Source organism: Polyodon spathula, chromosome 5 (genome assembly GCF_017654505.1).
Source record: "Polyodon spathula isolate WHYD16114869_AA chromosome 5, ASM1765450v1, whole genome shotgun sequence".
In the NCBI taxonomy this organism is placed as follows: Eukaryota; Metazoa; Chordata; class Actinopteri; order Acipenseriformes; family Polyodontidae; genus Polyodon; species Polyodon spathula.
The window spans coordinates 42,707,838-42,731,736 of record NC_054538.1 but is presented as its reverse complement, the minus strand read 5'-3'; the positions used below and the strand labels follow the sequence as shown (position 1 = coordinate 42,731,736).

Here is a 23,899-nt window from a genome sequence, read left to right as displayed (position 1 = left end):
ATATATGTGCGTTAGTTTAAATGATTGGTTTATTTGCTATATAAATGGTCCCCTTGTCATGTAGTTTTACAAGTTTTAGTCACAGTGGGTTGGGACAGCAGATCGGATAGGTTTTAATAGAAGGCTTGTAAGAGGTTATAGGGTAGAAGTCTTCCAAGACTGCACAAATGACTGATGTTTCATGAGGAACAGTCTCAAAAGTAATGACTATGGGGCCACTCTGAAAAATAGACTTCAGTGCAGATGTATGCTATCAGCTTCCCAGAAGGAATTTGTTGCAATAATAACTTATAATAATTAGAATCGCCACATCCTTCTAGAACATTTTAGACACCTTCATTTTCATAGATGAGCTACATTTTGCGTTACAGTTGCATCCACTTTCTGAGAACAAAAGCAGGATCGGGCTTGATCATCATTGTGCCGGTCCCAATAATAACTCGCAAATCACTGAGACACACACGACTAAATTTACTCCTTATCATGAAGACTTTGTTTAAATAGCTATAATATAGGTAAAATAGCTTTCTTTTGCAAGTTAGTCGTCTGGAGCTATGAACTGTTGATGTAGCCTATTGTATAATGTAAAGGGCATATATGTGCTTATTTCTCTTCATGATAAATTAAGATAATTAAGTCGCAAATCCTGAAACAAGACTCAAATTACTCTTTTCGCATTTGCAACCTGGTGAAATGTCTCAGATAGTAAGAGAATACAATTGGAGGCAAAACATAATGCATTTACATAAAAATAGTCTAAAAGCACACCAGATTTACATAGTTGTTATGTCTTGTGGAAAATGATGATTGTCTCCTAACCCATTCACAGAGAACACCAGGTGTCTGCTGCAGTCAGCAAGATATTAACTCATGCGCACGACATAGTAAGTTGTGCACACAAGATATTAACTTGTGCACACGAGATAGTTTTTTTGTTTCATGATGTCCCTTTAGGGGTTCCATAGTTTTAAGCTTTATGCGAAACTTAAAGCAAGCATACTCAATGATATATTTTAGTGGCATATATGTTTAATTAGAGATTTCTGAATTGCAGCTACAGTGAAAAAAAAAAAAAAAAAGCGTTTTTATTTGCACATTTCCAAAGGGAATCTATTTCCATAGGGGCTCATACGATTTAGTGGTCACTACTGACTGGTCGCCCATCCATACATGTGGTACAGGTCTGCTTGTATACAGCGTTGAAATCCACATTTACCAAATAATTTATTTCCTGCTTAATATCCAGTTATCAGTGTTCTGTATGGTTCTTTACATGTGTTTCTCAGCAGTATTTGGCTGTGTGGGTTAGTCAGCATACTGTTGTGTAACACTGCACTGAAACCCATAAAGCCTTTGGAACACCAGTATGCTTCCTCACCTCACCAACGCAAAATGAGCCTGAAGCAGCCTTTTTAGAAAATGAGTTTTTGTTTTTCTCGACATAATACACAGAATGCAGATCGATGCAAATATACAGTAAACGGGTAGATTAAAGACAACGACATTTTATTTTTCCAGGAGCATACAATATACAGTTGCTTTCAGGAAATTGCTCAAACAAAAAAAGTTATATTAGCTAAGCTGGTCTGACATTTTCAAGCACCTAGCTTTGTATTTCTGTATCCAGAATGCTCATTAATCAAGCTTGGCTAAATAAAATACAGTTTATTGCACGATACATTGCAAATGTTATTTGACAATATTGGCTAATGGTAATTTGTCAATATGCTAAAACTATACCTACTGTATTTCTTCATGTACCGCTTGAACGGAATCTGTGTAAACAGTACCTTTTGAAAGTATAATATGAATTTATCAGTACAGTAGTCACTAAACCGACAATCTCGTTCCAATATGTCATTGAGGAAACAGGCAGCTAGAATGACGTTTTGGGTCATACTGAGTGTGGACTGGTACATTATACTAAACAGGGAAAATTAACTTAAAATCTGTTTTATGTATAACCTTTATTTCGACAAATAAATAATATATTTCTATGAATAGTCTTACAGATAATATATAACAATGACACGACACAAAATAAACTTGTTTGTTTATATAGACCAGGCACTAAAGTTAGCTCTTCTGTGCACCCCTATTTATGAAATACAAACGCCCAGTTTGAGGAGGTGTGTGTAAGATTGCAATGCGCCTACTGTGTGGACCTTTAATAGCAAGAAAGCTGCTTCTGCCCCTTTAAAAACCAATTTACCTGGACACCTGCTACAGATTTGACTTCCAAGGTAACAAACCCTTTATAATCTCTAAAGTAAACTTAAATAAATCTATACATCGTATTGTGAGGTCTTTCGTCCCCTTTCCCTTAGCTCTTACTGGATATAACCACAAGAAAGCCAGCTACAACTGCACAGTACAACTGGCTTAAAAGATACATTTCGCACATATTTTAATATAATTGTGTGAACATGAACAGATGGCGCGTTCACTTTAAAGTCATAGTGCTGCTTCTTAGCACTGACGATACTAACTGTCACGCATGCCATTACGTGTTGCTATAGAACCTTGTGGGTTGTAACCATCTAAAACATTTCGAGGTACTGTTGTGGTACACATTTGTAGTTGCAGTAGCATAACTCTGTGCTGACGAGGGGTGCATATCGTTTGCGAGCTAGCTGGATTGTCCTTGAAACATTTGGTAACACTGAGAGGTGGGCTAAACAGGCCTGTAGTTCTGTGTTTTCTGTTCCGGAGTCATTTCTGCTGGCTTCAGCCTCAGTTGTGTTGTGAAACCACATGGGGCTCCGTTGCTGGGAAGCATGCTTGCTGTGTTTTGTAGCGGTTGATATGACTTCCCGTACATGTGCATTTAACAACAGACAGGACAGCCTTCCACAAACTATGTAACAAGACGCCTTCTTAGTTCATGCTCTCGGTATACTTAGAAAAGCAGTGGGGATGCATTGTGCTGTACGTCTGATTGCTGAGGTGACGTAAACTCCAAAAGTTTTTAGTTTTGTCACTGCCATGATAATTCAAACTAGGGCAATCCATAAGGATTTAAAGCCATCCCATACGGTTTCAAAATAGTCTTACTCATTTGAAAATAAAATAAAACATAGTGCTTAATAGTGTTTTGAAAAACAAAACAAACAAAAACAAACGTATTGGCATTAGTTCTAAACTATTTTCTGAATAACAAAAACAGCTTCTGGAAAAAAAAAATGATTTAATTGTTTTGCATTTCTTTAAAATTCATATTTTGCTTTCCAGTTCCAAACTGAGTTTAAAAGTGAATATTATTGACACTGCAGCTTTAGGTTTTAAATTAAATGTGCATACCCACTATAAGTAGGGCTTCCCGGTACTGGTGTTTTTTTTTGTTTTTTTTTCTCTTTGCTTTCCCCAGTAGTATGCATAATTAATTCAGCAATACTGTACTTGTCTAAGTAAATGTGTTAATCTACATATATTCAGTCCCATACAAACATTGGGACATGAGCCATTTCATATTTGCAGAAGACCACTTGTGTAGTATTCTGATACCAGAGCAACATAGCACATACTGTATAGTAGTGTTCCGCATTTTCTTTTTTTAATGTTAAAAAAAAAAAATCCAATGCAATTTCCGTTGTTTATTTTACATATATTAAAATAGGGTAAAAAAATGTTTTTATTTGAAAAATTGGGGGGAAAAGTCTCAGTATCACTTTACATGTGGAATATGATGAATAGCAGTTCTCGTTTCTTATTAATAATGCCCCGGCATGTATGATGAGCAGATACTTCATGAATGTTTGGACAATCGCTGTGTTGACGGAAATAGTATCTGCAGAAAATATTGACATCAGCACAAAACAAGCCGGGTTTGTTTGCCTTGAAATCATAAAAAGAAAAGAAAATTGACAGAACTGGACAGTGCAAGCCATCGGGAGACGCGTCAAAAATCACACTGGACATTTCCATCAATGCGTTCTGTAAGTTTACCAACTAAAGCATCACCATTTTCTGTCAAATATTTGCGATTAAGGTTGTCAGCATTAGGCAGTGTTTTAGTTGATGGACAGTACTGTGGTACGAAGTCACCAGTACATATCTCTGCAATAAACAGAGGCTTTCCAGAAAAGCACAGCACTCTGACAAACTCATTAACACAGTCTTTCTACACTCTGTTTTATTAAAACCAGTGTGAAAGCCACATAAATGGATTTGTCTCCGTTGAATGTGTCGCTTATGTTTCAGTATGTTTTTTTTTATTGTCAGCGCAAACATGTGCCTCACAGCGATTGTCCCCAAATGTTCACAAAGTACCAGCTAACTTGCATCCTCTGCCTCATCTGACCCACCTCTGCTATTTTTGCTTTCTGTTTACTTCAAAACATTAATTTTCTTTTGTATATTCATAAAATGATTTATGTTTTCTCCCCATTCCTCATCCACCAAAAATATTATATTTTCATATAAGTATTTCAGTTTAGTTTTTGATCAACCTAGTAGTTACCACCTCCAGTAATTGCCACAATAAAGACTTTGGCCAACATAATCAGATGAACAGAGAACCATGTTTGAACGTTAGTTGATCCTCTGACATCTAAACCTACCTGCTGTATCCTAGAATACAGTGTAGAGCTGCTTATTACAATGCCAGATTCAACATAAAGTATAATTTTAATCAAAATATTGTATATTTTCCAGAAAATAGTACTGAGAAAATATTGAATATTAGACAAAAATCAGTCATTTTTCAGTAAAATTGGAAACGTAGGACACTATGGGGGTCATTTTATAGTCTTGAATTGCTATCACAGGGTAAAAATTAATGTGTCAGTTGACTGATTGCTAAATTTAATTTATACAAAAACATATGTGACTGAGATGGATTTACCAGTGAGCAGGAGGATGATGGGAAATATAGTTCTGAGTGGTCCATGCGGGTACATGTGTAGCCATCTTGAGGCAGAATTTAAAAGTTTAAAAAAGTGGCCAAAAAAAAAAAAAAATTTAAACAATACACACACCTTACATAAACAGCTATCTAATTGCAATATAATGATACACATTTTCAATTCAGAAAAATATGTCCCTGTATATTAAATTAGTTATATCAGAGAAGTTATATAAGATTCAGGGAAGTTTTATATATATATATGTCAAATTGGTTGTTAAAGTCAGTTTCCATTCCAGAGTCTGGCACCAACTCCCTTGAAATATGATGCTATTGCTTGTCAGTAAAGCTTTTCTTTTCTGCAGGGCTGCAATAGGAGCTCATTTGGTACTGTGTACTCGTACACAAGCTAAAGACAACCACCCAGTAAAGCTGGCAGCTTTTTATACAATCGTGACTTGCCAAGATCTGTCTTCCTAATGATTTGTTAAGAAATTCCCTACCAGATCACAACTAATCAGGAACTGCTGTATGTTGTAGTTGCACTGCTGCACTGAAGAAAAGCTATCATCAGATGTTTGTCCTTGAAACTGCACCAAACTCTTAAGAAGAATCCAGGCAGCCTGTAAGTACATTTGATTTAGGCTAATACAGAGAAGACAGTGTTTGAAACAGCCTTTAAAATGCAGAGTATACGAAAGATAGGTCTCGTCTGATATAATCTGAAATAATTTGAGTCCTACAACTCCTGGCGATCACTGTTTACAGCAAACAGCAGTACAGAAAATATTTAGAAGTGGAAAGTATTGTGCATGTGTTTTTTGTCAGGTTAAACTTGTGTCGTTCTTGTTAATGATACACTACTTGACTGTATTACAGGTTGTACCTTTACCCTTATTCTATTCATACAGTCACAGAGTTTATTAAAAGTTTTGCTTAGAATATGCTCAAAGCTGCTTGGCATTATTTGCTTACTGTATAATGGAATGAAAGTGCCCTACTTGAATTGCTATGGTTTAAATCCGTAGAACCGTTCAATGTTGCGCTGTTGCTGTTTTATCCTGAATCTTAACGCATTGTAGTTTTCAGCATTATTAAGAGCCTGGTTTAGTGTTTGAAAATGATTCTGTTGATAAAGAATACAGTATTTCTGCAAACAAGTGAGCACAACTGTATGTACATGGACTACAAGAAAAAGAAGAATTACACCTGAAAGCATATCAGAACAAAAGCATTATTCTTTTTCAGTTTGTCATATTTATTCAGTGAAATTGGGATGCCCATTAATCTACTGTTGCAGTCTTTCTAGGGTATTTATATCGAAACACTAATCTGTTCTATGCTAAATAAATATATCATCCCCAGACAAAATCAGCAGGGTACCAGTTTTGGTTACTTATTAAAACCTACCGTATTTTCCTTACCTAACGTTTCTTATTTTCATAGATTAAACTAAAGCAGCTAGAAGCATTTAAGGAAGGGCAGAAATCAATGAAAGCAATAGTTGTTGTTTTTTTTAGTTGCATAGCTTTATATTTCATAGTGTATGTACTTTTCAGTTTAATTTCACACTGGAATCCCTGCGTGATGGATTATTTGAAGTATTCTCTATTAATACGCAAGGAACAGCATTCCATTTTAACTAGTGCATACTAAAACTGGTAACCATGGCTTCAGTTGCAACAAACTACTGAGTTCAATGGCTAGTTGTAAACAATACAAATGAGCTGTCCTATCAGAGCATGACATTATTTTTAATGGGAATTATTGTATAGATCACATGCAGCTGTAGCATATACCAATTTAAAAGACCCCATGTACCATTTCTGAAGCCTAAATTAATTCAGGTGCACAAAATGACCTTAACGAGCCACACAATTAGTTGAATTGCCTCTGTCTATGTGCAATATTAGTGGTTCTCATGATTTCAAAATAAAAACACCTGTCTCTGTGAGGTTCCTTGGTCAGATAGTGAATTTCAAGCAAAGACTCAACTATAAAGTCATTGAAAAGCATAGATCAGGAGAAGGGAACAAAAAAAATATCGAAGTCTCTGAATATCCCTGTGAGCACAGTCTACTCAATCATCAAGAAATGGAAGATGCATTGTACCACCCAGACACTGCCTGAGCAGCTGGGCAAGGAGTTAACTGGTGAGGGATGCCACTGTGAGGCCAACGACAACTTAGAAAAAGCTACAGAGTTCAATGGCTGAGATGGTGGAGAAAAAGTGCATCTGTCAACAATATCCAGAACACTTCACAAAAGTAACCTGTATAGCAGTGTGGCAAGAAGGAAGCCATTACTAAAAATAAGCCATCTCGAAGCCCGCATGGAGTTTGTAACAAAGCACATGAGTGATCCTGCAAAAATGTAGCAAAAGGTGTTGTGGCCAAACAAGACCAAATGGGAACTTTTTGGTCTAAATGCCAATCATTACGTTTGGCGCAGACTCAACACAGCACATCTCCCAGTCAACACCATCCCTACAGTCAAGCATGGTGGTGGCAGAATCATGCTATGGGGATGCTTCTCCTCAGCAGGAACTGGAAAGCTTGTTATGATTGAAGGAAAAATGGATGGGGCAAAGTACAGGCAAATACTAGAGGAAAACCTGTTTCAGTCTGCTAAAGACTTAAAACTGTGGTGAAAATTCACCTTTCAGCAGGACAATGATCCAAAGCACAAGGCCAAAGCTACACTGGAGTGGCTTAAGATTAAGGAAGTGAATATCCTTGAGTGGCCCAGTCAAAGTCCTGACTTGAATTCTATTGAGAATCTGTGGAAAGACTTGAAAACGGCTGTCCATAAGCGATCCCCAAGCAACTTGAGAGAGCTTGAGCAAATCTGCCAAGAAGAATGGGCACAAATTGCACCAAGCCAGTATGCAAAGTTGGTAGAGACTTACCCAAAAAGACTTGGGGCTGTAATTGCTGCCAAAGATGCTTCCACCAAATATTGAGGTGAAATTTCTGAATACTTATGCAATCAGCATATTTCAGTTTTTCTTTTTAGTTTTTGCTGACATTTACTTCTCTTACCCTTAGAAGTCTTCAGTGTGAGCATTCTGTGTGTGAATCATTTTGTAATGTCACAAAATGGGACACCATAAGAAGGTCTGAATACTTTTGCAAGGCACTGTATGTATATTAGCTAAAAGAGCCTGCTGTCCATCATTTTGAGATGTTGTACATATCTTTCACAAGGGAGCATGTATTTGAATCAGAACATTGGAGGTATTTATAGGTTTTTGACGGTATGAAGACTTAGAAATATTAGGCAAAAGTTCAGAGTAAGTCATTACTAATGGGACTCCTGATCTCTATTTTTACAATCTAGTAGATCATCTAGTTTTAATTTATCTACTTTTTCTTAATTCTGTCTCTCTAATTTTTTGTATCCTCTTTTTAAAAGATTTGTTTTTAATACATTTCCTTGTTTTATATAGTCACTTTCTTTTGAGCATATTCTTTGTATTCTTATTCCTAGACCCTTTGGGATTGCCCTATAAATGTGTATTCGATGTGCAGAGGGCATAAATACTGGTGTATGTCAGTAGGTTTACAGAAGAGGTCAGTCTCAATTGAACCTTCTTCAAGTTTTTACCATGACTTCTATGAGCAAACAAGATCTAAAAACAGAAACCTACAATGAAGCCTACACATATTCTATGGGTTCTAATCCAAACAAATTTCTTCAAAGTATTTCGGTATTCTGAAAAATTACTTTAAGGAAAACGAATGTCAAATGGTTTATTAGCTGTCTGTCCCCTGGTGTATATTTCTAGTGGCTACACTGCAGTGTATGTGATTAATTAACAAGCAAACAGTGTTTAAAGTGAAATCTGTAAACCAGAATACAGTTTTGTACAAGTATAGTACAAGTCTATAAACCAGTAACAATAATTAAATCTATCAACCCTTGAGCAGACATTCTCCAATTCTTTTCAGTATGCCTTGTTAATTACTAACAAGCAAGTTGTTAGGAAAAGCAAATATAAGATTCTGTTTTTTTGAATGGCAGATGCCATTTACAAAGCTTTAAAAGGTTATTTACAGAATGTCTGTAAAGGTATGTTTTGATGGATTATATATATGTGTGTGTGCGTGTGTGTGTGTATATATATATATATATATATATATATATATATATATATATATATATATATATATATATATATACTATGAATATACTGATTTTGACAAAAAATTATTTTATTGTTGTCTTGTCAGAATTTCACATTAAAGTGTACACATATTATATATATACATAATTATATATATATATATATATATATATATATATATATATATATACCATACCATGTTTACCATGTTTGTTGTGTTGAAGATCGTTTGTTTCTTTTATACTTTATTTGAAGATTACAGTGCTTTAAATAAAAACAGATGTGTTTAGTGATTCTTTAACTTCTAAAACGAGATAAAATAAGATGAAACGAAAGTATGATGGCAGTATTTCCATAATAAATAGGTAGTGTAATGCAAGATTTCTCCACTGAAGCATCATGCATTTATAACTCTATAGTACAGTACTTGCTGAACAAAATTTGACTTACTAAAACCATACCCATAGCGCAGAATAATGTGCTGCTATCTTTGTTGACTTGCGTTTTATTGCCTATTTGCATAATAAACAATATCTAGGCTCCTTTCGGGTTATCATTAAGGACATATTTTATTTATTTTTTTAATCTTTTATTGGTATCAATTTTTTTATGTTTTTACGAGTAGGTGAGAAGGATTATTTGTATTCTCTGTTAGAGGAAAATAGCAGTACAGAAGTATGTGCTCGAAGAAATCTGCTCTCTTCTATCAGTGGGCTGTGTAATGGGTTCCAAAAATCTTACTGTTTCCAAATACCAGTGGAGCACTGTCATTTTTCAAAAGGGCAGAAAATACAACAATTAAAGGAAAAGTTTCAAAGATCTGCTGTATTTTACTTAAGTCATAAGCTAATTTTTTTGTTTCCATTCTGTGCATGGGTATTCTGTAATATTCAAGATTTGTACCTATTAAAGATGAAAATGAACCTTAAAAACTGACTGCCATTTTATAGATCCTTGCACAATTGTTATACTTTGTCTTAAAGTAATAACAGATCAATACTTATAGATCCTCTAATTGGAAGCCATTCATTATGGAGTGTGTAAAGCTAATAATTTGTGTGTGTAATCTTGCAGAAAATAAGATTGAGTTGTGTACAGTATGTAGATTGTTGTTTGAAGCTGCCAGCCCCTCTATGGATTCCTTGGTTACCTGGCAGTTGTTGTGTTTCACTTTACTGCAGGTAAGATGCTATTACCCAAGTAGTTTAAATATCTAGTAATCACAGGCCTTTCCTTGTTTCAGTGGCAGTGTGACTTTTGGAACTAGTGTGGGTGTTTATGGAGCTGGCACAAAAAGGACAAAGAGAGAGAGAGCAAGAAAGCAAGCAACTGGAAATTGAGTTTGCATGTTTGTGTGGATTGTGGCTGTGTATGTGATTTATTGCACAAAGCTGGCCAGGCAGTGATTGAGGGGAGGCTTTACAAGAAAGGCAGGCTCCCAGTTCATACAGGTAAACTGTTTACCACTTTCTACAGTTTTCGGTTATAATATGGGAATTGTTTTGTAGTGTAGTTTCAGAACTTGTTTTGTCAGATTGGAGACAGGATCCCCTTCTTATCTACTGTGTTACAGTGAGGCAGTTTTAGCAAGCAGCAGTACACAGTTAGTTTGTCTGGACTTTCAATTTAAGGGAATTTTAATTCATCTGTACGAAAAACAAAAATGTAAGGAAAAGTATGTTGAGCCACAATCATTGGCCAGGTTTCCACAGCAGTTTAGAAACTCAGTTCTCTCTCCACTGTCATGACTTATGTGATGTAGCACGTAGGAACGGGAATTTTAAATGTTTAAACTTATAAACTCTAAAGAAGTGGTTAAACGTTTAATAATATGCTGGACATATAACCCGTCGTGACAAATTTCATCAAGCGCGTATTTTTTAATGTATTAATTTTAGTAATTTATCATCATATACAGTCAGTCGGTCGCAAAAAGGAAGGTGTTTGGCGATTGCCTCCAAGTAGTTTTTCTAATTGGTGCAACAGAAAGACTGACACTGAGGCAGGTTTTATTCTCGGTCGATCTGGTGCTTCATTGGTGCACTCTGTTCATGCTGCAATGGGCATGGTATGGTATTCACTCTAAATGGGGTAAGAAAAGCATTTTTTCTGATGTTTGTTACATATTTTTAATAAAATTGCATCTCTAAACAAAGGACTTATTTTGAAGAACCGGATGAGAAAACTGTGGTAAATAATTATGCCAAACAAAATTGCTGTACCACAAAGACACAAGTTCATTGCTTCATCATTTGAAATTAAAACATTCAGAACTGCTGTGGATGGAGGAGTGAATGCAGTAAAAAGCAAACATTCATAATAAAGACAACGTTCTAGGTGGCAACTGTGAATACTTATACACGATTTTAAAAGGACATTTATTTTTCAAAATTAGTTAAGAGAAATCATAGGTATAAATTAATTATTTATAGGCTTTAATTTACCAGTACATTTTTATGCAATTATTATTATTATTATTATTATTATTATTATTATTATTATTATTATTATTATTATTATTATTATTATTGGTTTGGTTTTGTTCTTTGAATATAATGTAAAAAAAAAAAAAAGTTAAGTCTTTGAGATGTTAAAATGTTATTTGCTTATTCAGGGGTTCTTTGCTTGGCAAATACTAACCAGGGCAATTAGTATACATCCAAATATACTATAAAGAATGTGTGTCTATGTAGATATGGCTTAAACATTTAAACGCTGACACTTGCATAGCATTTAGACCTTCATAAAAATGTACCAAAAGCACATTCATAGTAGCACACACATACCATGACACATTTGTCATGCTAAAGGGTGGGTAAACCACCGTCTCACACTAAAAAGCCATACAATTTACCAAAAAACTATTTGCACGGAAACATGCCCAAAAGCTGTACATTTTGTCCATGAAACTTCATAGTGAAGAACCCATTTGTGACGAAACATTTTTAGGCTCAGCCCACCACTACCACCCCATCACTGACTTGAGAGGGGCGAAGACGAACGTATACGGTCCTCTGAAGCGTGTGGCGGTAGCTGCCTGCTTTTTTACACACTGCAGACTCACCATGCAGCCACTCAGAGCTACAGCATCGGAGGACAAAGGTTACAGGCAAGCCCGCAGGTGCCACACCAGACCACAGGGGTTGCTGGTGCGCGGTGAGCTGAGGACACCCTGGCCGACCTAGCCCTCCCTACCCCTGGACAGCGCTCAGCCAATTGAGCACCGACCCTGGGAGCTCCTGTCCTCGGTCGGCAAAGGAATAACCTGGACTGAAACCGGCGACGTCCAGGCTATAGGGCACATGCTGCACTCCACGCAGAGTGCCTTTACTGGATGCGCCATTTGGGAGCGGGATGTTCTACTTTAACGTGTTATATATTGTAACGTCTTACTGTAAAATAAAGGCACACACATAGAGGCCACACCCCCTGCCCCTGCTGCTACGCTGTCTCTGCCTGCATTCTGAGCAATGTAATGGCTATTATTGAAAATTAATGGATAGCTGAACGAATATTTTAATTGCGAGCGAATATTCGAAAATGAAAATCCTGTTTTCGTCCCGGCACTATTATATTATGTAGTGGCCAAGAAGGGTAGCCTCCTACGAGTTGTCTATTTTGAAAATACTGTGCTAAACATTTTGACTGGATCATTTTTGTATGAGTAACCTCAACTGCTGGATTTTAGCTCTGTTGGTAGACTACCATAAAGATCAGATTTACTGAATCTATAGTTCTGTAGGATATATAATGTGAGAAAAAAGGTGACATTTTTTTCCATGGAAACCTGGCCATTGTCAAACCATATTTTTTGGTTTAAAACAAACAAAAAAAAAATCTCCTACTAGGTATCTCCCATTGGGGAAACATATCCCTGCCAGATGAGACATTAACTGTATGTCTATACATATACACCATATTGCTTTCAATTTAAGAAGACACTTTTTAAACCAATGTTTTCTTCTCAAAAATGGCCTGCGTCTAAAACTAAAGTATAATGATGTGTGTATTAAAATAGCCAACTGCTCGTGTACATAAACAGCAACGTGACTGACTGGCAATTAAAGGGTTCCGTTGTCGTTATGCTGTGGAGTGTATGCTCAGTGCCCTTCTGTGTAGCTATGGCCGTGGTACATTAGCCTCGAACTGGTGCTGCTGCATTCTTAAACAGATGTAGGCTCCGCGGGCACGCTCCCCAGCCAATCAGAACCTCCCGACCAGCTCAACTCTGGGCAAGACTTCCTGTTTACCACAGCAGCAGCATAGCTGAACTAGCTCCCTGTCACAAAGCGTCATTAGCTTCCTGAGGAATTCGAAAAGAAGCTTTTACAATGTCAGCGTTTTGTTTAATTTTTATATCTTGATGTATTCATTGAATTGATATCTTCATGGATATAGACATTTAGAATGTAGGTCAATGTGACAAACTTATACATAAGTCTTGGTCCTTGTTTTCACATATGGTGAATATAGGTCACCGCCACCTACCTTTTATATGGCCAAAACATGGTTTTATTGGGATTGAAAGGCTACAGAAAAATGATTTAAACTGTGAATATAACGTAAAAAAGAAAAGAAACAAAAAAAACCCAAAAAACTATTTTACAAAGCATTAGCTGAAACTTGATTGGCCGTGCTATTGAAAGCAATATTTTGGGAACCCGTTGTCTGATTTTGATGATACATTAAATCTGATATCTTTGTTATCCAATTCCACATATTGTTCTGTGGGTCACTGTAACCTAGTTTTTCATTAATTTGTTATTTTATAATCTCATCAGGAGATAGAATATGCTTTTACGTTAGAGTTTTAAACACAACATTTTTTTCAGGAGACTGTGTGGTTAAAGAAACAGGCTTATAACCAGGAGGTCCCCGGTTCAAATCCCAGCTCAGCCTCTAACTCACTGTGTGACCCTGAGCAAGTCACTTAACCTCCTTGTGCTCCTTTTTTCGGGTGAGATGTTGTTAACTTGTAAGTGACTCTGCAGCTGATGCGCTTTGTGATGATGGTCCACTATGAAAGGCGCTATATATATATATATATATATATATATATATATATATCTATCAAAGGCAGAAATCACTGAAACAAACTGCAACATGTGCCATGTGGGGGTGCCCCAGGCCCATTTAATACACTTCAGGTAATTAAAATTGCAGTAGTCAAAATATCAGTAAGTAAGAGTATTATCACAGTCAGCTACTTCAGTCTGTCATCAGTTGACAGAGATGCTGAACATCCCTTTAAGGAATGTATAATATAACTACCCTACCAGCAGGACTTTTCACACTGCCCATGTAAGTTGTAAGACCCATCACATTTTAAAGGTTTATATCCCCTATGGTCTCCCAAGGGGTCTCACTTAAATCTGAAAGCCATGGGAACTGGCTTGTGGTGCAGTTTCAGAACTTGTTTAGCCAGATTTCTGATATTTGGAGCAGAAAATATTGAAACCTTTTTAAAACTTGATCTAAGACAATATGTTGTTTTTTGTTTTTTGTTTTTTTTAACAATCTGAATGTTCAATCTGTTTTAGTGTTCTGTATTCAGTGATATTATTAAGGGGAGCAATGCATTGGGGTGTGGAGGTGTCATCAGCTAAAATAATATAGTAAAAAGTATTTTAATTATAATGTTTTATAAATAAAACCTTGAAAATACTGACAAGACACAGCCACATTCACAACCAGCCCAACCATAAATCAGTCAACACCAAATTACAATTCACCATACAAACATGGTGGACTTATAGTCAATCAAGAGTAGTCTGATAAGACCAGTTACCAGTTGATCTTGAGCATGCTGAACTAAGTGGAGATGAAAGAGAATTCCAAACAAACTGAAGTAATTGCATGGTTTCATCTCAGCAGTGGGAAGACTAGGGTTGACTTTTATAGAATGTACTATTTTTTCAATACGTTAAGGTGAAGTGCTTCTGCATCCCAGCTACATCTAGGTAAATAATATATACAGTAGTCCCTTGCTAATACAGACACTGTTATGTCGTACATTCCGATATGTCAGACACATCGTACGGCCCTCAATAATATCCAAATAAGTGTGGCGCTAGGTCACTGTGAATTGCATGATGCAAATGGGATTTTTTATTTTTTTTTATTATTTATTTAGCCCCACTAATATTACTGATGGATAGCTTAAGTAAAATGTATAACATTTATAGAAAAAATAAACATAATAAAAAATATATTAACTAAATGATGCCATAGTGGTTGTTTACGTTTTTATTTTAAGTGATGCATACAGCATTTTATGCCGTTTTATTTGCCTAACCAAACCTACATAAATCTGATTATCAAACAAAAGCACCGTTATAAAGAAATATATCATTTGGGCCAATTCAGTGCAGTACTGCTGTTAACTTCAGGCCTGTATGCAAAGTAGGTTTTGTTTAGCTGTGTAAATGAAGATAGTTAATACATTTTTTCCCCCTTATTTCATGCCCCGTGGTTTTTTGCACCACCCCCACCAGCTGGTTAATCATGCACAAGCTGAACACTTCATTAGCCAGAACATATTTGCCCGTGAGCATTTTTCTGTGGTAAATTAGTTCTTTCTATTTATACAGGTAAGGCAGGTCAAAGGTCTTGGGGGTGAGAAAGGTAAGGGATGAAATTAATATACAGTAGGGCCGGCTGAGATTTTTATTTTATTTTAACACTGCACTCGGGTGGTTTCTAAAGGAGTAATATTATGATTTCATATAGCAGGCTTGTAGTGCAACAGTGATTCAGTTAGAATACAGACACCCTCAGTGCACAGTACATGTGAAGAAAATTATAATACTGTATATAATACTGAGAGTCCTTAATGGTAACTAGACAATAAGATAGTACTTACCATTGTTTCAGGATGTTCCTACTTTATTTATATTATAGATGTATTTCCTAACCCCAGCCCCCTCTCGAACCTAATCGATATTACCTGTTTTTACTGGGAAACAGATAAAATACCTTATTACAGTGACATGAGGTTGCGGAGAAGGCCGTACATCCATCCACCTATATTTCACACTTTAAAGAAGTTGTTTAGCACCAGTTATTGATAGTATCAGAATATGGGGATAAATGGAGGCTTTCTGTCTATCACACTTATTTTACATGTATCTAGAGAACCACTTACCTGGTTGTAATCAAACTTTCCAAGGATTTGAATCTGTAGTCTGTTTGTTCTTTCATTTGTGTGTTAGTGTAACTGTTTTGTCAGACATTAAAGGCAGGCAGACAGAGGAATGTGCATTTAATAATGTTTAGGACACATTTATTTAATAAAACCAAACAAAGTACAATGTTTGTAAGGGTAACATGTCTGCAACTGTGCTTAGTCTTCTACTTTTCTTTATCTTTTAAAATCATAAAGCAGTGTCTTATCTAGAAGCTCTTTAACCCTCCAGCCCTATACAGAGAGCTTTACATAGAGTGTTTTAACTCTCCCAGAAAAGCCACCACCAAAGCAAACTACTTGTACATATATTTACACACAATTTGTGGACAGGGTATTATCCTGTCACAGATACATTTACATACAATGTATCTTGAAAACCGCTTATCAAATTGTGATGAAACTTATGGACATAAGTTAACAGTTTATCAGAATCTGATAGTTCTGTAGTTAAGCAATAATGACTGACAGGCAGAGTGGAGCAATGCGTTGGGCTCCGTTTTTTTAATGTGCTTTTGCAGGTTTTTGAATGTATTTTTGCAGGTTTGCAGTTTGTTGGAAGGTTTGCTGCTGATGTTCAACTATTGATGGCTGGTGGACATCAATAATTACAGGAGTTAAGACATTGGAAAGATGTGAAGACCATTCTCACTCGTTGGATAGAGGTAGAACCAGTCATTTTTTTTGACAGTTGACAGTTATACTAGGTGTTTTTTTTGATTGGCCGATACCTTACTGTACTTTATCGGAGATGGTTGTGTGGACATTCTAAGGGCATTTCCTGGCCATTAAATTGCCTTCTACAGCAAACAATCAGAAGACAGCATTCCCGTTATATACATCTGACAGGTTTATAATTAATAATTATTGCCTGGTTAATATATAAAGCATGACTACAAATCTTCACATATACTGTGACAAAGTATGTTCTGTCTTTGTGACTTTGTCACTTTTCCCAGGACCTTTGACAGTCTTTCTTGTAAACAGCACTCTGGACAACAGCAAGTATGTTTAAACGGATAGTACCTGTATGTTTATTTTTAATGGTGCCCTTTAGCAGAGGGTAACTGTAAACAAAACAAAACAAAACAAATCAAAACAAAAACCTAACTCCATGCTGGAGTGCTAACTAAACTTTAAACAGTCCCGGTCTACAAATCAGATGGCTCAGCCATTTACTGATTCATCAAAACAGTGTTATACAGAACAGAGCAGAAGTACAGGCAATACAATATACGTATTACAAAGTTTCTAACCTTTTTGGTAATCACTGAGTCTATACGCAGGTCTCTGCCTTAAGACCATCCCATACGCCTTAAGAAAATCTTTATATACATGTACCTGACCGCTTGATTACAGGCTGGTGTGCCTCATTAGAAAACTGTGTTTCCACTACCTGGCTTTTGTTGGTCACAGAGGGCATTCTGGGAATTACAGTAGCAGGAACATGCCTACTATACTACTGTATACGTGATTTAGGAACAAGTAAGTTTCAATTAGGGAGGATTCTGTACAATTAAAACTACCACAGGGGATTTAAAAAAAAACAAGAACACTAGTAAAATATAAGTAGACCAGTTATACTCATGCATTGTTCAGTATTGCTCTATATGAATGTGGTTTGTAATTGGCAATCTCATCAAACATTTTTTGAGAGCCACAGTTTCAGCAACAAACCCAGCTTATTTTTTTCTTTCATTTCTGCTTTGTCTTAGATCACATGAATTTTTGTATCTACAGTTTACTAATTGGTCCATGTGTTCAACCTATTTCTGTCTTCTGCATTGGAAGATCTTGACTTCAAATGCATATATTTGATGCGTTTGGGGCGCTAATGACTGGTCTTCAAGGATAAAGGAAGTATTGAAGCCAGAAGACTTTCCCTATGTGCTCAATACTTGTTGCTGACCTAGTGCTGTTATAACTTTTGGCTGTGAAGATGCTCACAGCTGCTTTAGATAAGAATCTTGGTGTCATTTTCAACCCTTAATTGCCTTTTGACATTGCTGTTGGTCCATCACCAAAGTTTCATTACCTACCACCTAAAAATATTGCTAGGTATCAGCCTTTTCTCTGTACTTATGATGCTGTGGTATCTTTTTGTGACATAATTTTGAATAATTTGTTCTTGTACCATTCTCATACCAATCTCGGCAGTCAACATTACAGAAAGTAACTAGCATTGTACTTGCTCATTTTGCAAATATTTCAAGAGGGGATGATTGTCTTTTCAGGGACACCTAGATATGTACTTCGAAAAGGGTAAATGTGGGGTAAAATAGCCAACCCCTTTCTGTGTCTGTCCTAATCCTTTTTCTGACATTTTATAAGACACATTGAGATACATAGGGTGCATATGGGATGGAAATACTTCACATGTATTCATAATCCTAGCATCTATGCAGTTTTCTAATCTTATTACTTCATCTTTGTATCCCAAGACAGTCACTTAGCATCCACATGTACCGTTTCTGGCAGTAACAAGTTCCTCATCTTTCAAGAACTGAAAAATGCTTTTTTTTTTTTAAATTACAGAAACAACGAAAACTTGCTGCAATACAATAGATCAATCGCTGTGACAGTGAGGGCTGCAGGGGTAATGTCAGACCAAGGAAATTAAACATAAACGCAGAATGGTACTGGGCAAAATGGTATGGCTTAAATATAAAATAAACACTTAAACAAAACACACAAAAAGAAAAGGGCACATTGAAATAACACACACTATAATAATAATGATAAAAAATGAGTACCTTTGCTCGCTGGCTGGTAGCATTCGCTCTCGCTCTTCTCTCCTTAACTCTCCTTTCTCTGAGCCCAGAGTGGGTCTTTTATACTGTGGCTGGAGCCTTAATTAGCTTTTAAAGAGTTACCTTATTAAGGCTCCAGCCACATTCCCACAGGCTTTACCGGGATGTTATTTAACTCCATACACACCAGCTACACTTTATGAGACTGGCTTTTCGCCGGCCTTAAATAATAAATAGCAATGTCGGACGTCTTGTGTCCGTCCGCACACAAACACAATATACTAATAATAGCAACAACAACAATACAGATGAAAATACATACATACATTAATATGCACAAGGGGTGGCCACCCTGTCACACTGACCAATAACTTGAAAGGGAAACTGTTAGACATCAATGTGTTCTTTTGTTGTTTTTATTAATTTTTGTCCAGATTGACTGTTGCAGTACATTGGAAGGAAAGTTAAAAACGGCTAGATTTCTGTATGCATTACAGTCAAGTACTTACAGTTTGTTAAAAGCTATGAAATAAATACAGTGAATAATCTACCGAACTTTTTTGGGTAAGAGTTGTTAATCCCTTTAGGCTAGCTGAGCAGAAAGGGCAAATATATTTATAGCAACTGAATCACACTGCAACAAATGCACAACAAGCTCTTATATGCCATTTAAATGTTATTCAATTTCAGCAAAGCTCAATGCAAATGAGGCTTTTAAGACAGTTAAGTCACCGCAGTATCCCCTTTCAAACAGGCTTTTTTGGTAGTTTAACACATGGTGAAAATCATGAAGACAGATGCAGACTATGTTATTCCTAAAAAGTGCATTAACTTCTGTGTGCACATGGAAAAGGATACTGAATACTGTGTCTTGTATGTTAATTAATGCAGTTGACCTTGTCTTAAAGTATTATGGTTATGTGATCTTTGGGAGGATTGCAAAGTGTGAATGAGAAGAGATACAGCATCAACTATACATACAAACTGATATATTATAAATCCTATTTTTTAAAAGACAAGTAGAACCATCCTGTACATGCAATAATTTTACTGTCATGTCTTCTTTAAATAGTTTGTACCAGTCATAGAATTGCTGTCAGTTGATTGTTTTGTGTGCACAAAACTTACAGTAAAATAAATTGCACAGGAATGTTCATGAATCTGGTGCTCAGGAGGGTTGCAGTTTTCTATGATAAAAGTGTTAATTAATGTTACTGTGTGGTCTGTTTGATCTTTGTTGCTTTGATGATTTTTTTAATTCTTCAGTTCAGTGGCAATAGCTTGGTCGATACAGAATTAGCCAAGGATTTGTTTAGAGATGACCATCTAATGCAGGGGTCTCCAACCCTGGTCCTGGCGAGACCCTAACCTGCAGGTTTTGTAGATGTCTTTAAATCATCAGTGGGTAAAGATCTGTAACACCTGTCAATCTTGACTAACAGTTAAGTTACTGTGAACTCGGTTGAAACGAAAACCAGCAGACCAATTAGCTCTCCAGAACCTGGGTTGGAGACCCTGATCTAAAGGTTCTATTTTCTATAGTCTCTGTCAGGTCCCATTCTATTTCTGTATAGACACTGAAAAGGCATTTGCTTTTTACATCAGTGTTTGTTTTTACAGTACGTTTCTGCCAGTCTTTTTTAAGCTTATTAGAATCATTTGTGTGTGACGTCATGAAAAAACTATTTCAGAAATAAAGGACTGACAGTTTTTCATTTTAGGTCAACATAAAAAAAAAAAAAAATACCATTGTCCAGCATTTTTTTCTTTTTTTTTTTTTTAAGTCCTATTAGTGTTGCACACAAGATATATTACTGAAAGTGCAATTAAATACAATTGTTTTACTCTGAGCTTTTAACACTACAACTGCCTCTTCCAATATTTGTTATTATATATATATATATATATATTATATATATTATTATATATATATATATATATATATATATATATTAATGCCACAGCAGTTGTATAGGTATTCAATTCATTATACTTTTCACACAATTACAACTTTGGTTATTGCACGTGCCATAAAACATTTACTACACCAGAATGCTGATATAAAAAGAGTCCCAGTGAGTGTTTCCAGCAGGAACATCAGTCAGAAAGGGTATTTTAGGAGCACAGGCTGTTCGCTCTCTGTTTGTTACATTGTCAGCTTGACATTTCATGAATCATGTTAGCTGAAAAGCATTAATTTTATTGTATTCCAGCCACGGTAAAATCTAGTCATCTGAATCTATAGATTTCAAAGGGCTTTGTCAGTGAATATACTTGCTACTACAGACCCCCTGAGAGCTGAACATTTTTGCTTGTTATAGGAAATCCATGTTAAATGTTTCAGAACACAATTCATTAGTTGAGGTTAACTTGACCCCTCTTTTGTTGTTGTTTATGAAGTGGTGATATACAATACAAGTTTACTTCAGTTGGGGCTCAGTCCATGATTGTGGCTTGTTTAAATATTGTCCACTATGCTTATGTCGCACTTTTGTTTTACAGATACTGTATCTAGAGTACTACCTATGCAAGTGTGATAAAATGTGGTTACAGTATTATTTACTGCATGTTAAAGATTATGAGAGTATCAGAAGTTGGTGATACAGAGTACGGTATGCTGTTTACCAGACTGTTGAAATAGGTCATGCTGATCTACTTTTTCATGATACTGATAGCTCAACATTTTTATTTACAGCCATAATGTGAGACGGTTGTAAAAATCTAAGAAACAAGATTTTTACTACTACATATCTCGCTTCATGGCCACAAATATAAATTATGGTCTACCAATGTCATTATCTACATTTTTTTTCATACCTCCCAGTATAGGCTTCAAAAAAACTAGATTAGTTCATAATACTGATGCATTTCACATGTTTGAGCCTTATTGTGATGCACTCTCTGATATATGCCCAAATACTACTTAAGCAAATGGCTCTTTTAGTCTGATGGGTGTCATGGTTGCTAGGCAACCACAGGGATGCTGGTTTGATCCCTTCCCCTTGTGTTTATGGCAGTTTGTCTCTCTGTCCAAATTTCGTGGCCTTGCTTGAGGGGGTTGGTTATTCTCCTCACTTGGGATGCTGGACATTTTACATTTTTTTGCGCTTTTGTCTCCTTTCTTCTTGTTTTGGGGTTTCAAAATGCCTTCTGTTCGCTATCGCAGAGGCACAGGTGCTGTTAAAGGGAATGTTGAATCCTTAATAGTTGTAACCTTACCCCGCACTGTGCTTTGATTGGCTGGGCACATAATTCACTATTTGATGTGCGCTATAGCGGCAGTTACTAACGCTGTAATTTTTACCACAGCGAAAAACACACATATTTGCTAAATAGGGCCCAAAGTATACTTAATAAATAAAATGAACAAACACCAAATGTTTAAGTGTTAAATAAAACAGAAATGTAAAGGCTTTTCAGTTCGTATTTTCTTAGTCCTCACATGGTCTGGAGGCAAGCACATAATGGTGACTTATGAGAAACCCATAAGTAATGGTTATAATAAAGTAGCCAGTTTTAAAGAGGAGAGCACACAAGGTTTTTCACATTGTTTGTTGTGATACTGTCCTGAATACAATACAGTTGGAATTATTTCAGATGTTTAAGGTATGCCAAGTCTGTTCCCTACCCTCCACTGAAATGAAATTGGAAGGTGTGTCTTCCCCCAAAATGCAAATTGGGATCCCACTGATTTATCAGAAAGTGTTTTTATAAATGCAAATAAGACATGTTATGGCTTGATAATTTCCCACGACTGAGGTGCCAGCATGTATAAACTCATGCATTGTCATTTAAGATGCTTATCTGTAGTTTAAGTTACAACAGTTTTACGTTTTCCCCTTTTCATTTTCTTTCAGGCAAAACCAAAACATACATATACACTTCGAATTGAAGGGCTGGTTCTGTAAACTTGCCTGAGAAAATTGTAGCACGCATTGTTTTACAATGGGAATATATTGATAATGATTTTGATTAATGGAACAGGCTTCATTTTTTGGGACTGTCCATGCAGTCACGTGGAAAACTTGTTCACACCAGTGTAATTTCACAACACCACCACTGAACACAGTGCTGTTGTTGTGAAATTACACTAGTAGAAATGCCCCAGCTGTTTCTCATAGGAAACACCTGAAGATCTTCACTTATTTGTGTGTGTGTGTTTATTTTATTTTAATTTTATTTTTTTTATCAAAAATACATTTGTAAGGGGTCTTAGCTTTAATAACATGTAGATTTAAGGTATGTAACTTTACATTATTTAAACCACAGTAGCTGAGCTTTGGAAAAACTTAAGCATTTCCTAAAGGACTAAAGCTCGCATTGCTCGATATTGTAACTTCAGGAAACTACCTCCTCTCTGTCGGTCCCTTTCAGTTCAGCAGCTGACGCCTCATGAGTATTCATTCTTTACATTAATACTTTCCATGAGTGAGGATGACTACATTTGTTATTTTACAGACTTCCTTACCAGTGTAATTTAATCACAGTATACATTAGTGCAGTTGGAAAGAGTGATTTGTTTGCTGCTTGGAGAAAGCAAAATGATAAGCAATGATATAACTGGGTCTGTGTTTTAAAATCGACAATCCACCACACTGCAACTGAGATCAAGCTACCAATCACCCATAACTGTAAACCACTGAGTAATGTTTGATGGAGTTATACTAAATTAAGCACAAAAGTTAAAGGACTAGCATTTGTCTATCTCAATTTTGGTTCTCATGCCCTAAATTATAAACTGTGAACATCTTATAATGCTTCCTGTAACAGGGCGAGCAGCCCTGTACAGTATTGTTTATTTTAGAACAGGGTTTCCCCTCCGACCATGTACTGTGTTTTGTGCTTGTTTATTTATTATTTATATAAATGTCGGCGATCGCCGTGTGTTTTGTTTTGAAAATGTGTTATTGTTTCTGTCTATGTTTTGTTTAAAAACCTCATGGTAATGTGTGGCTGTCAGCTAGTGCGTTATTAAACTAACTGGCAGTCAAACAATT

General features: G+C 36.1%; 1 long non-coding RNA gene across 1 annotated transcript in view; it reads left to right on the top strand.

The window, feature by feature from the left end:
• The first annotated feature begins 2,141 nt into the window (after positions 1-2,141).
• The window catches only part of LOC121315975, a 40,196-nt gene continuing 18,438 nt past the window's right edge, over positions 2,142-23,899 (top strand). The window contains exons 1-2 of the long non-coding RNA XR_005950349.1: positions 2,142-2,243; positions 5,384-5,468. This is a non-coding gene — a long non-coding RNA (uncharacterized LOC121315975). The remainder of the gene's footprint in view (positions 2,244-5,383; positions 5,469-23,899) is intronic.